Raw genomic sequence first — 11,242 nt, 5'->3', positions numbered from 1 at the left:
TTGTCTCTGAGGTCAACTTCCGGGAGGGCGTGGTTTCATGGAGTGCACACATGAGCCACAGGACTCCAGCTGGCTCCAATAATTACCTGGTTAGGCTGAACCAAGAGTGTAGGAGCAGAGAGGGGAGGGGGTAGAGGGTTTGTGTTGAGTTTGGCTTTTGTTTGGTCTTTCGCCAGTTTATTATGTGTTTTGTTTAACCTATATTAGTCAGCATTTATTTGTATTGTGTGTATGTAAGTATTAGTGGGGTTAATTTGTATATGTATTGTATATAGTATGGTAATGGGTTTTTGGGAACCTTTCTATGTAATGGTACAGGCCAGGGGTAGATATGCCAGGTGAGAAAGGTAGTTTGTGTGTCAGAGAGAGGGGGTCAGGTTGGGGGTCACGTCTGCTGCCAGAACTGCTGTTGAGCCTGTAAGCCTTTTTTTCCCTTTTTGTAAAATCTTATGCTGTAACTGAAGATCATGGACATTTTGTACCTTGCTTATTTTGTATAAGTAAAGAAAAAACAGAGCTCTGAACAATCCCTGCTGGTCATGCTGCTTATTTCCCCTTGTTACATCTCAATCCTGCCTGGTTTCATCTTGTTTGTAAGGGATTACCACCTACGAAACCTTACAGGCAGAAAGAACAGATTTGAGGAAGATCATTGATAAAGATGGAGAACAAGACAGGACCTAAGGATGAGCCTTGTGGAACACCTTTATCAATAATCTTGAAGTCTGATTGACTACCCTGAAAGGAAACACACTGACTTCTGTAATCAAGAAAGGAGTTAAAAAATAATAAAGAGTCAGTAGAAAGACCAATAGCATATAATTTATCTAAAAGAAGATAATGATCAACCATGTCAAACGCTTTAGTAAGGTCAATGAATATAGCACTTGTAGGCATAATGCTGTCAGATGCTGACAGTATATCATTTGTAAATTTTAAAAGAACAGTGGTGGTAGAATAGTTAGGTCAAAAACCAGATTGGTGTGGGGATAATATGTTGAGTTAAATTTACGCTGTTGAGGAGATTGCAGTCTTTTTGAGAGGAGCGATCTAGCCAATTAGAATTGAAGTCACTTAATATGATTTTTGCACTGGTGCAGTCTAAAGAATTAATGGTGGACATGATACATTCAGTAGTTACGACACTTGGCTCCAGAGAAAAAAACAACAGAAATCAGGAGTGTGATTAAACAGAGACTGAAGGAAAGGTGGGGAAGCACTGGGAGGAAGAGAGGAAAGGACGGTGGTTTAGAATTGGCTTGATTTCTTTAATACCAAACATGGGATGAAGGCTATGAGCAATGAAAGAAGAAATTACCCAAAAAATAGCAAGAAATTAGAAAAAAAGAGAAAATTAAAAGCAAGAAAATTTGTTAAGAAAAAAAACAAAACAAGGAAATGAGCTAGAAGGAGTGCTTAGAAATTATAATCTTTGTGTAACATAATTTTAAAATGTAATTATAATTATTATTATAGTTATCCCCAGGCTTTTATCTTTTTAAATTCTTTATAAATAATTTTCCATATTTATTTATTTAAAAACAAATTGCAATATGTGGGACATTTTTCATCAAGTTGCTCATTGCTCATTTTTCTCGTTTCTTTTTTCACTCCAGGTTTTAAAGGGTTGACAGAATTCAAAGGGAATTAGGTGAAATGAGACGTACAAGAAGGAGAGAAGAAATAATATCAAGACTTGAAATCACTGCTCAATGTAGGTGAAAATAATAAAGATGTGATGACTGTGTGAGCTGCTGTGCCTCTCTCTTAGACCCCCTTACCTTGCCAGGGAGTTTGGAAACATCATCATTTGTGCTGTATACGTACCCCCAAGTGGTGGTGCGGCCAGAGCTGCGAGCCACATAGCAGACACTGTTCAACAACAGCTGCAGCGTACACCTGAAGCAGCTGTTTTTATTCTTGGCGATTTTAACCACTGTAAGTTAGAAATGTCCCTTCCAGGCTTCCAGCAATACATTAAGTGTAATACCCGTGATAATAAAGTTTTAGATAAACGTTACGAGAACATTAAAAATGCATACAGCGCCAGATCTAAGTCTCCTCTATCAAACTCAGACCACAATGCAGTCCATTTGACCCCTACAAATAAAAGGGTTTTTAAGAGCACTAAGCCACAGTCAAACAATATCCTCTCTGACACTAAATCTATAAGTACGGGAGCTCCTCAAGGTTGTGTGAGTTCCCCTGTTTTATTTACACTTTACACAAATGAATGCTGCAGTAGCTTCCCTGGCAATTTAATTTTGAACTTCTCAGATGATACTGCCATTCTCCCTCTGCTATACAAGGTCACAGGTCTCTCATAGTACTTCACTGAGGTTCAGACCTTTGGTCAGTGGTGTGATGCCAACCATCTACAAATGAATGTGAGGAAAACACAGGAGATGGTGTTTGACCCTCGCTCTGTGGGGGTTCACACACCTGTACCCATCCATGACAAAAGCATCTGTCAGGTCAGCTCCTACAAATACCTAGGTGTCCTCCTAGATATCAAATTCAGCTGGGAGACCCACATTGACAACCTGTGTTCTCCATTACAGCAAAGACTGTACTTTTTATGTGGGCTTTATCTGACCCATCACACATCCTTTATCCTGAGTATGAACTTTTACTGTCTGGAAGACGATATAGAGTCCCCAAATGCAAACTGAATAGGTTTAAAAACTCCTTTGTGCCTATCTCAATTACTATACTAAACAGTAAATAGCCTGTTAGGGTTGAGCAACAGTGCCATGGTGCCCTCTTAAGGAATGCTGTATGATGATGTATTGTTGTATGTATTATGTATTTATGTGTCATGTGTTTTTATTGTTTTGTTTGTTTTTGTTTTTTTATATGGAAGCAGGCAATGTGCACAGCACTTTAGTCAAAGACAAATTTCCCTTTGGGGACAATAAAGTATATCGTATGGTATCATAAGAAGAGACAGTACAGCCTGTTATGTACTGTCAGAAATATGAAGATGAAAGAAGATGACTGATCCAAAACCTGAAAAGATATTTTACAGAAGAACTCAGGGAATTAATCTGATTACTATTTATTATCTAAAATAAATTATTATGATTGAGAAGACATGAGTTTTTTGTGTTTTTTAAAAATCTATTTAATTATTAGAGATTTCGGTCCACACTCCGCACCAGTAGGTGGCGGTAATGCAACATGACGTCGTTTGCCAACCGCCAATAAACCTCAAAGAAGAAGAAGCGAGCCGCCGAGATCCGGAGCAGGACATCAGAGTCCATGAGAGAGGAGGAGCAGAAGGAGCAGTAGAGGAGCGGAATGGAGGAGGACAAGCAGAACCCGGAGCACCGGAGCAACAAGGTCCCCAGAAGACAAGCAGCAGGCTCGTCCTCTGATAGCAGCGATGTTGAGGTGAGTGTTGATGACGTCATGGATAAAAAGGGCTTGACAGCAGCCGCACTAAAGACACGTGGAAGAGTCTCGAGGCTCCGTGGATCATCCGCTCATTCTCTGGTTACACATCACATCTGGAGAAAGGAAATGTAACAAAGCAAAAAGGTTTTTATGTCTCCGTGTTTCTTGTTTTCATCTTTAACTCACTCAGAGTAAAGAAACACTTGAGACGGTCTGTGTTGCAGAGTATTTTCCCGCGCAGAGCGTCGCGTGTTCTCGCGAGAGCTCGCAGAACAAAAAATAGGCTCGTTGGAGATTTAAAGAAAATGAACAGCAGCAAGGATGAAATTAAAATGTAAGAGACTTAAACATGACTTCATACAGGTCTTTAAGGGACTGATTATTTTTAGATAATATCTTAATGGACGATAAATAATTCTTCAGTTCATTTTTAAAGCAAAATATGGAGGGTTTACAGTTTTTCCATTTGCAATGGTGTAAATGATATTTACCCATGATAAAAAATAAATGCTCAATAGTTTGGGGTTCTCTTGAACAAAATACACAGAAGGATTTACTTCAAAATGAAATCTTTGTCGTAAAGGTTCAGCAGCTGGATAAACATTGTTTACAATTCTAAATTGAACGTCTTTTACTTTTGGTGAAATTGGCCATTTACGATAATGGAAACATTTATTAAAATGTTCCCGTTATGGATTATTCTTACTTTTGAAAATCAGAAAACAGTTTGCATTTCAAAACATTACCAATGACTTTGTTATTACATTTCTTATCACCAACATACACTTCACCAATCTTTATTTCAGGCAACTTAATAACCACATGTGAATATGATAGAGTGCTTTGTGTCATGTGTTTCAAAGGAAGCGGAATGGCTTTACAAAATTCTCTGACGGAGCATTTTAAATGAAACTTTTCTACAGATGAATCACATTAAATAAAATGGCCATGTTCATCCATCAAGTCAACAACATATAACACTTTTTTCTCATACCATTCTTTTTAAACGAGGTTTTCTTACTAATTGTAATGGTTCTATTATTCCACAAGGTGGAGCAATGTGGTGTGAAATTATGGGTCTATATCATTTTCCAGTAATGCAGTACCTGTTTATGGAAATCTGACAACTTAATAGGCAGTTTTGAAATCTCCAAATCACATTTCAACTATGTTGAAGTCTCCACCCATTATCACTTGATCTGAAGTGTAGGTTATTTTCCAATCATTCACAAGTTTACCTAGTTCTGCAAACATGTCCCTGTCCACATCTTTATTATTCTAACCATAAATACACACTAAAATGTAAATAAATAAATAATATCATTACTCCAGCTGAATGAGAAGTTCCATGTGCAAAAAAAGCAGAATCGCCCCACTGACCTTTCCAAAACTTTTCGTCAGTCATAACAGAATGAGTCTCGTAAGAAAACACATTTTGATTTTTGTTCCTTGCAAAATAAAAAGATTGCTTTTCACTTAACACTGTTTTTAACGCCCTAACATTCAACGATGAAAAAAAAAGAAATAGACATAATCTATAATGTAACTGTTTTCGATATGTCTTTAACTTGCTTATAATGCAGGAATGAAATATGTTGCCCTTAGAACATAACCATACCAACTTATTTGGCTTTAAATTTTGTCTTATGAAGTATTATCAGTTTAAATTCTCATCAAATATACTTGTAATGAAACCATGTATATTTTGACAAAGTGCTTGAATATTACCTTGCTGAAAATATCAGTTATGGGTCAATTCTGTGTCCCTCAATGAGTGCATAGCCTTCTTTGAGAAAGGCTCTTTTCCCATTTCTTCTGGCTTCTTGCGCCTTGGGCCACAGCTTAGTCGGGGCTTCATGATCCTCCTTTGAAAAGTCCTCCTTGAACTGAATGTTCATCTCTTTGCAGACTCTTGCCTCTCTTGATTTTTTTCCATATCTCATCTCGAATAGTTGGCATTGCGAACTGTATGATTATTGGTCTGGGCATTTTGTTGGTAGTGGCATCATTCTTCTTTCCCAAGCGATGTATTTTGTCCACTGGTGGTGCAACGGATCATCGTTGATCCGTGATCCATGCGGATCCCTCTCCACGGTTCAGCACGTACGTGATCTCATATGTGCATGCAGATGTGGCATATGTGCAGACAAATTATGATAAATGATCATCATGATGATTCATTTTATTTGTGTGCCTGATGTGCACAGCACATACAGGAACACACTTGTTATTCCTCATACTTATTTTTCTTCTTATTATTATTTTTTCTTCCGCCAGATTTTGGTGCATAACTTGTGCCACAGCTTTGAGCGCACATAGGGTCTTCATAAAACATATAGATTCAAGATTCAAAGTGTTTATTGTCATATGCACAGTAAGGACAAGCGTTTCCTTGCAGAATGAAATTCATTCTTTTCTGTCACCAATTAATGCCAAACAATATAAATCTGAAGTATAAAATAGATCAAAACAGGATCATTCACACTAATGATAATATAAATTCTGTGATACCCTGAAACGCATGATATTCTTAAATAGTTATCGTACCATGAAAATCTCATACCGTGGCAGCCCTACTGTGCTCGTATTAATTTGGTACAGCAGTCATAATAATTTTGTTTTAATGGAAACTCAACTCCTGACATTAACTGCTGGTGTTCTTCACCACTGTTTTGGAAGAAGGAAATAATGGGAGCAACAGGGGGACCAGCTTTAAAGGGGCAAATAGTGAAATCATTTCACCGCTAGGTTTGCTGTTGTGCACTGCCTGTAGACCAAAACAGAGTGTGTCATGAGCCACACCTCCCTCTACCTCTGCTCTCCGCTAATGTTCCTACTCTTCTCCGTGAGTGAGAGCAATGTTTAGTCTGGCTACATTTTACAATGCTAATTGCAAATGTTAGCTGGGCTGCCGGAATACTCACCTAACACAAATGTAACGCCTGACCCATTGCTGGGACCGAGCCACTAATAACTCAAACTCCGGACATTAACCCATGCTACGATTGTAACATTAAATTTAATTGTATTGACATAGCGACATGTGCCTAACGTTACTGTAACACTAATTAAAACAGACATTTGACTTTGTTGTTACTTAGCCTACCTGTCCAGGAGAAGAAAAGCTAGCTCTGAGTCAGATTGTAGCCCCTTGAGCTCTCGCAGTGCTCTCCACCTTGGAAATGCAAGGCCAGTGTTAATCCAGGTTCTGTCCCTTTCTTTATCCGACAACTTCTTCGCCAACAACCGTTGTTTCTTTAGAGGTAATGTCGGATCCTGGTTGTCTTCAGGTGGACGTTTTGTTCCGCTCTCTGCCATTTCGCTTCGAAAATACACGCTGCCATTGCTCACTGGCTGTAGCCTTTTATAGGGAGGGAGGGCCAAGGGCTCTGAGAGGAGGAAGGAGGCGATTCACATGAACGTACATGAACGCACAGCCGGACTGGCTTGTAAACAAGGGGCTGGAGATCAACACAAAGAGAATGTGTGTGACGTCATGCTATACGAAATTACACTTCTAGTTCTTCACATAACAATTTTTTAATTCCTTCAATCGAGAAATGATGAATTTCCGATTATTGGTCCTTTAAGAGTAACATTGTCTTTCGAATAAGTGCTGCACAGTGGACCTGATTTATGACAAATGGTTTATGTGGGTTATGAAAAGTAGCTGATAAATATTTAAATAAAATGAGAAAAGACTTTGGTGTGGCGGTTAGCCTGTACAGTCATGGGGGAGACATGAGCAAAAGTCAAGAATCTCAGGTCCAACCCAAAACCACTAAACCACTAAATTATGGAGAGAAGTGTCAGTGAGAGTCGCATTGATAAGTAGTATTGGTATCAATTCCTATCAAAAAGTCAAAACCTAAATAAAAACTATTCTGTACATTATTTATCATAACATTTGTTGGTGGTAATGAATTAGTCAGACATTGTGGGTTATGTTTCGCAGACATGCTTTAAATGTTATTTACGGTTTTAGTTGGCTCGCTGCACCGTGACAACTCATTAACTCTTTTTCTGTTTGTTGCTATAGGAACAGAGAGGAAGAGAGGAACTTATACATCACCACCGTGACAAATCCTTCACAACATCTGGATCTTTAAAAATTCATCAAAGAGTTCAAACTGGAGAGAAACCATACAGCTGTGACCACTGTGAGAAAACATTTTTGCGCTGCAGTGCCCTCAGAGCCCATCAACGCATTCACATTGATGGGGAACTGTCCAGTTTTTTCCAAAGTGGGAAGGATTTCACAGAGTCAGGACATTGACACAGCAGAGAAACTCTTTAGCTGTGATCAATGTGAGAAAGCTTTCACCACTCTACGTAGCTTAAAAAGTCACCACTGTGTTCACACTGCAGAGAAGTTGCACTACTGTGATCAGTGTGGGAAAACTTTTTCGCAACGCACGTCCCTTGAAACTCACCAAAGAATTCACACAGGAGAGAAACCGTACAGCTGTGATCAATGTGGCAAAGCGTTTCGACATTCAAGTAGCTTGAAAACCCACCAACGTATTCACACAGGAGAGAAACCATACGGGTGCGACCAATGTGGGAAAAAGTTTTCCCAAATGGGACCCTTAATATATCATAAATATATTCACACGGGAGAAACGATACAGCTGTGATCAGTGTGGCAAAGCCTTTGCACAGTCATGGGCCTTAAAAAACCACAAACGCATTCACACAGGAGAGAAACCATACAGCTGTGATCAATGTGGCAAAGCCTTTGCACAGTCAGGGGCCTTAAAAAAACACAAACGCATTCACACAGGAGAGAAACCGTACAGCTGTGATCAATGTGGCAAAGCCTTTGCACAGTCAGGGGTCTTAAAAATCCACCAACGTATTCACACAGGAGAGAAGCCGTACTGGTGTGACCAATGTGGAAGATTATTTGCCCGGTGCAATACGTTGAGAACCCACCAATGCCGGCATGCAGGAGAGAACCCGTACAGCTGTGACTAGTGTGAGAAAGCTTTTACTGAACAGTATGACCTAGAAATCCACCAACGTGTTCACACCAGAGAGAACCCGTCTTGATGTGACCAATGTTGGTAGTGACATTAAAGCACGCAAATGTGTTTACTCTGCATTGTTTTGGACATTTTCAGGGCCAGGCAAACATCTTCCTACTGCTTCCTTGCCCTCCCATGCCCTGATAGCTGTGTTGATATCTTACTTTTGTCATTGATTATTTTATCTGTTTTTTTTTTTTCAACTGTAACACTATGTTGGACCACCAGATTCCTCCCTGTAGGACTCCCATGTGCGAGAGCTGACCACAGACCTTTCAAAATCAATCATGCAACTGTCCGGGGCAATGTTGCAACTCACAATGCACCCGACCCTGAAGCATATCTCTGCGACTGGTGAGCCCACAGGATGGTGACTCCATGTTGATCTTTGGGACTGTGCCCCACTGAGCCCCATGAAAACTGATACTGATGCCTCTTACCATGGCTGTGATCAAAGTATTTGCATCAGCCTGAGACCTCTATCACAGACAGGCTCTGCAGTCTCAGACACTGACTCAACATGCTGAATGAAATGTTTAGTGACTTGACTGATTTCTGGTCCTGTGTGCAGCTTCCCTGTCTAGCCTGCCTCCAGAAGGGGGCTCTGTTTCTGTTGTCATGGCGAGGTGCTGCAGGTCTGATCCATCAGGGTCTGTTGACTCACTGTTAGTCTGGCCCCTCCCCTTGGACCACTTTGCCTCTCAAGACCCGACCAGGAGCAACGGCTGGGACACCACAACTCCCAGTATCACAGGGACATGAAAACCCCTCCACAATGTTCAGGTTTCCAGCTCAGACTGTTTGCTCCTGTTGATGACATCAGGACACCAAAGTCTTCTGAGCTCTGAGCATCATCAACAACTTAAATACCAGATTAATATGATGTATGTTATTATGTGTAACATATTTGATGTCTTATCCAGTGTCTTGCATGTGTCCTATGTTTGTCCACATGTAGAAGACAGCTGAGTTTTTCTTCCTGAGCTCCACCTGTATAAAGACGGAGGCTGAGCAGGGCGGAGCTCTTCTTCTTTTTGACTCTTGTTGGAGGTACAGAGACAGAAGTTGAGTTGAAGCCTGTTTGTTTCTGTGTGGAGGATTGTAATGTCCATATCATCAGATGAGTTCAGCCTTTAATAAAAAGAGTTTGTAGACTGCAGTGGGATTAAAGTTCCTGGTGTTGGTCTTTGCTCCTGTCACAGTCTCACTACTGAAGCTCAGATGCTCATCAGGATCAGCTCCACAGTTTCACTGACACTTCTTGGTGCTGAATTCAGGAGTGCAAACACCTCGCTTTTTTCAACAGATGTTTTTTTTTCACATCAGTTTTGGTGACTTGTATGAACTGTCCAGAGTCTGAGAGGCTTTTTTGGGGGTGGATGACAGATCATTTTCGTCTCTCTGGACCGTGGCTGACACGGCATCAAACACATGAAAGTTTGTCTCGTTGGCTCAGACAGAAACAGAGGTTAAGGTTTTGTCTGGTTATCTGACAATTTCAACAAGTATAATGTGGAAGAGATGATTATGTGTGGATATGATAAAAAGAAGCAAAGTCAAAAGAAAAAGATTACATCAGACCATAGGATAATAAAATGAATAATTTATTGTAGATAAAATAAAAAGTAGGGATACATGATATTGGATTTTTCACCAATATCCAACATGCCAATATAAAATACACTGAACAAAAATATAAATGCAACACTTTTGTTTTTGCTCCCATTTTTCATGAGCTGAACTCACAGATCTAAAACATTTTCTATACACACAAAAGACCATTTCCCTCAAATATTGTTCACAAATCTGTCTGAATCTGTGTTAGTGAGCACTTCTCCTTTGTCGAGATAATCCATCCCACCTCACAGGTGTGGCATATCAAGATGCTGATTAGACAGCATGATTATTGCACAGGTGTGCCTTAGCCTGGCCACAATAAAAGGCCACTCGAAAATGTTCAGTTTTAACACACAGCACAATGCCACAGATGTTGCAAGTTTTGAGGGAGCGTGCAATTGGCATGCTGACTGCAGGAATGTCCACCAGAGCTGTTGCCTGTGAATTGAATGTTCATTTTGCCACCATAAGCCGTCTCCAAAGGCGTTTCAGACAATTTGGCAGTACATCCAACCGGCCTCACAACCGCAGACCATGTGTAACCACACCAGCCCAGGACCTCCACATCCAGCATGTTCACCTCCTATATCGTCTGAGACCAGCCACCCGGACAGCTGCTGCAACAATCGGTTTGCATAACCAAAGAATTTCTGCACAAACTGTCAGAAACCGTCTCAGGGAAGCTCATCTGCATGCTCGTCGTCCTCATTGGGGTCTCGACCTGACTGCAGTTCGTCGTCAGAACCGACTTGAGTGGGCAAATGCTCACATTCGATGGCATCTGGCATGTTGGAGAGGTGTTCTCTTCACGGATGAATCCCGGTTTTCACTGTTCAGGGCAGATGGCAGACGTGTGTGGCGTCGTGGGTGAGCGGTTTGCTGATGTCAACGTTGTGGATTGAGTGGCCCATGGTGACGGTGGGGTTATGGTATGGGCAGGCGTATGTTATGGACAACAAACACAGTTGCATTTTATTGATGGCATTTTGAATGCACAGAGATACCGTGACGAGATCCTGAGGCCCATTGTTGTGCCATTCATCCACTACCATGACCTCATGTTGCAGCATGATAATGCACGGCCCCATGTTGCAAGGATCTGTACACAATTCCTGGAAGCTGAAAACATCCCAGTTCTTGCATGGCCAGCATACTCACCGGACATGTCACCCATTGAGCATGTTTGGGATGTTCTGGATCTG

General features: G+C 40.7%; 1 pseudogene across 1 annotated transcript; it reads left to right on the top strand.

Annotated features, from left to right (window-relative positions):
• The first annotated feature begins 3,253 nt into the window (after window positions 1–3,253).
• LOC144459821 (uncharacterized) lies at window positions 3,254–9,701 on the top strand (annotated as a pseudogene). Its single transcript, XR_013488593.1, has 2 exons — window positions 3,254–3,393; window positions 7,436–9,701. The product of XR_013488593.1 is annotated as an uncharacterized LOC144459821 (transcript).
• The last annotated feature ends 1,541 nt before the right edge of the window (window positions 9,702–11,242 follow it).

This window comes from Epinephelus lanceolatus, chromosome 22 (assembly GCF_041903045.1).
Source record: "Epinephelus lanceolatus isolate andai-2023 chromosome 22, ASM4190304v1, whole genome shotgun sequence".
Lineage (NCBI taxonomy): Eukaryota > Metazoa > Chordata > Actinopteri > Perciformes > Serranidae > Epinephelus > Epinephelus lanceolatus.
This window is presented reverse-complemented; position numbering and strand designations above follow the sequence as displayed.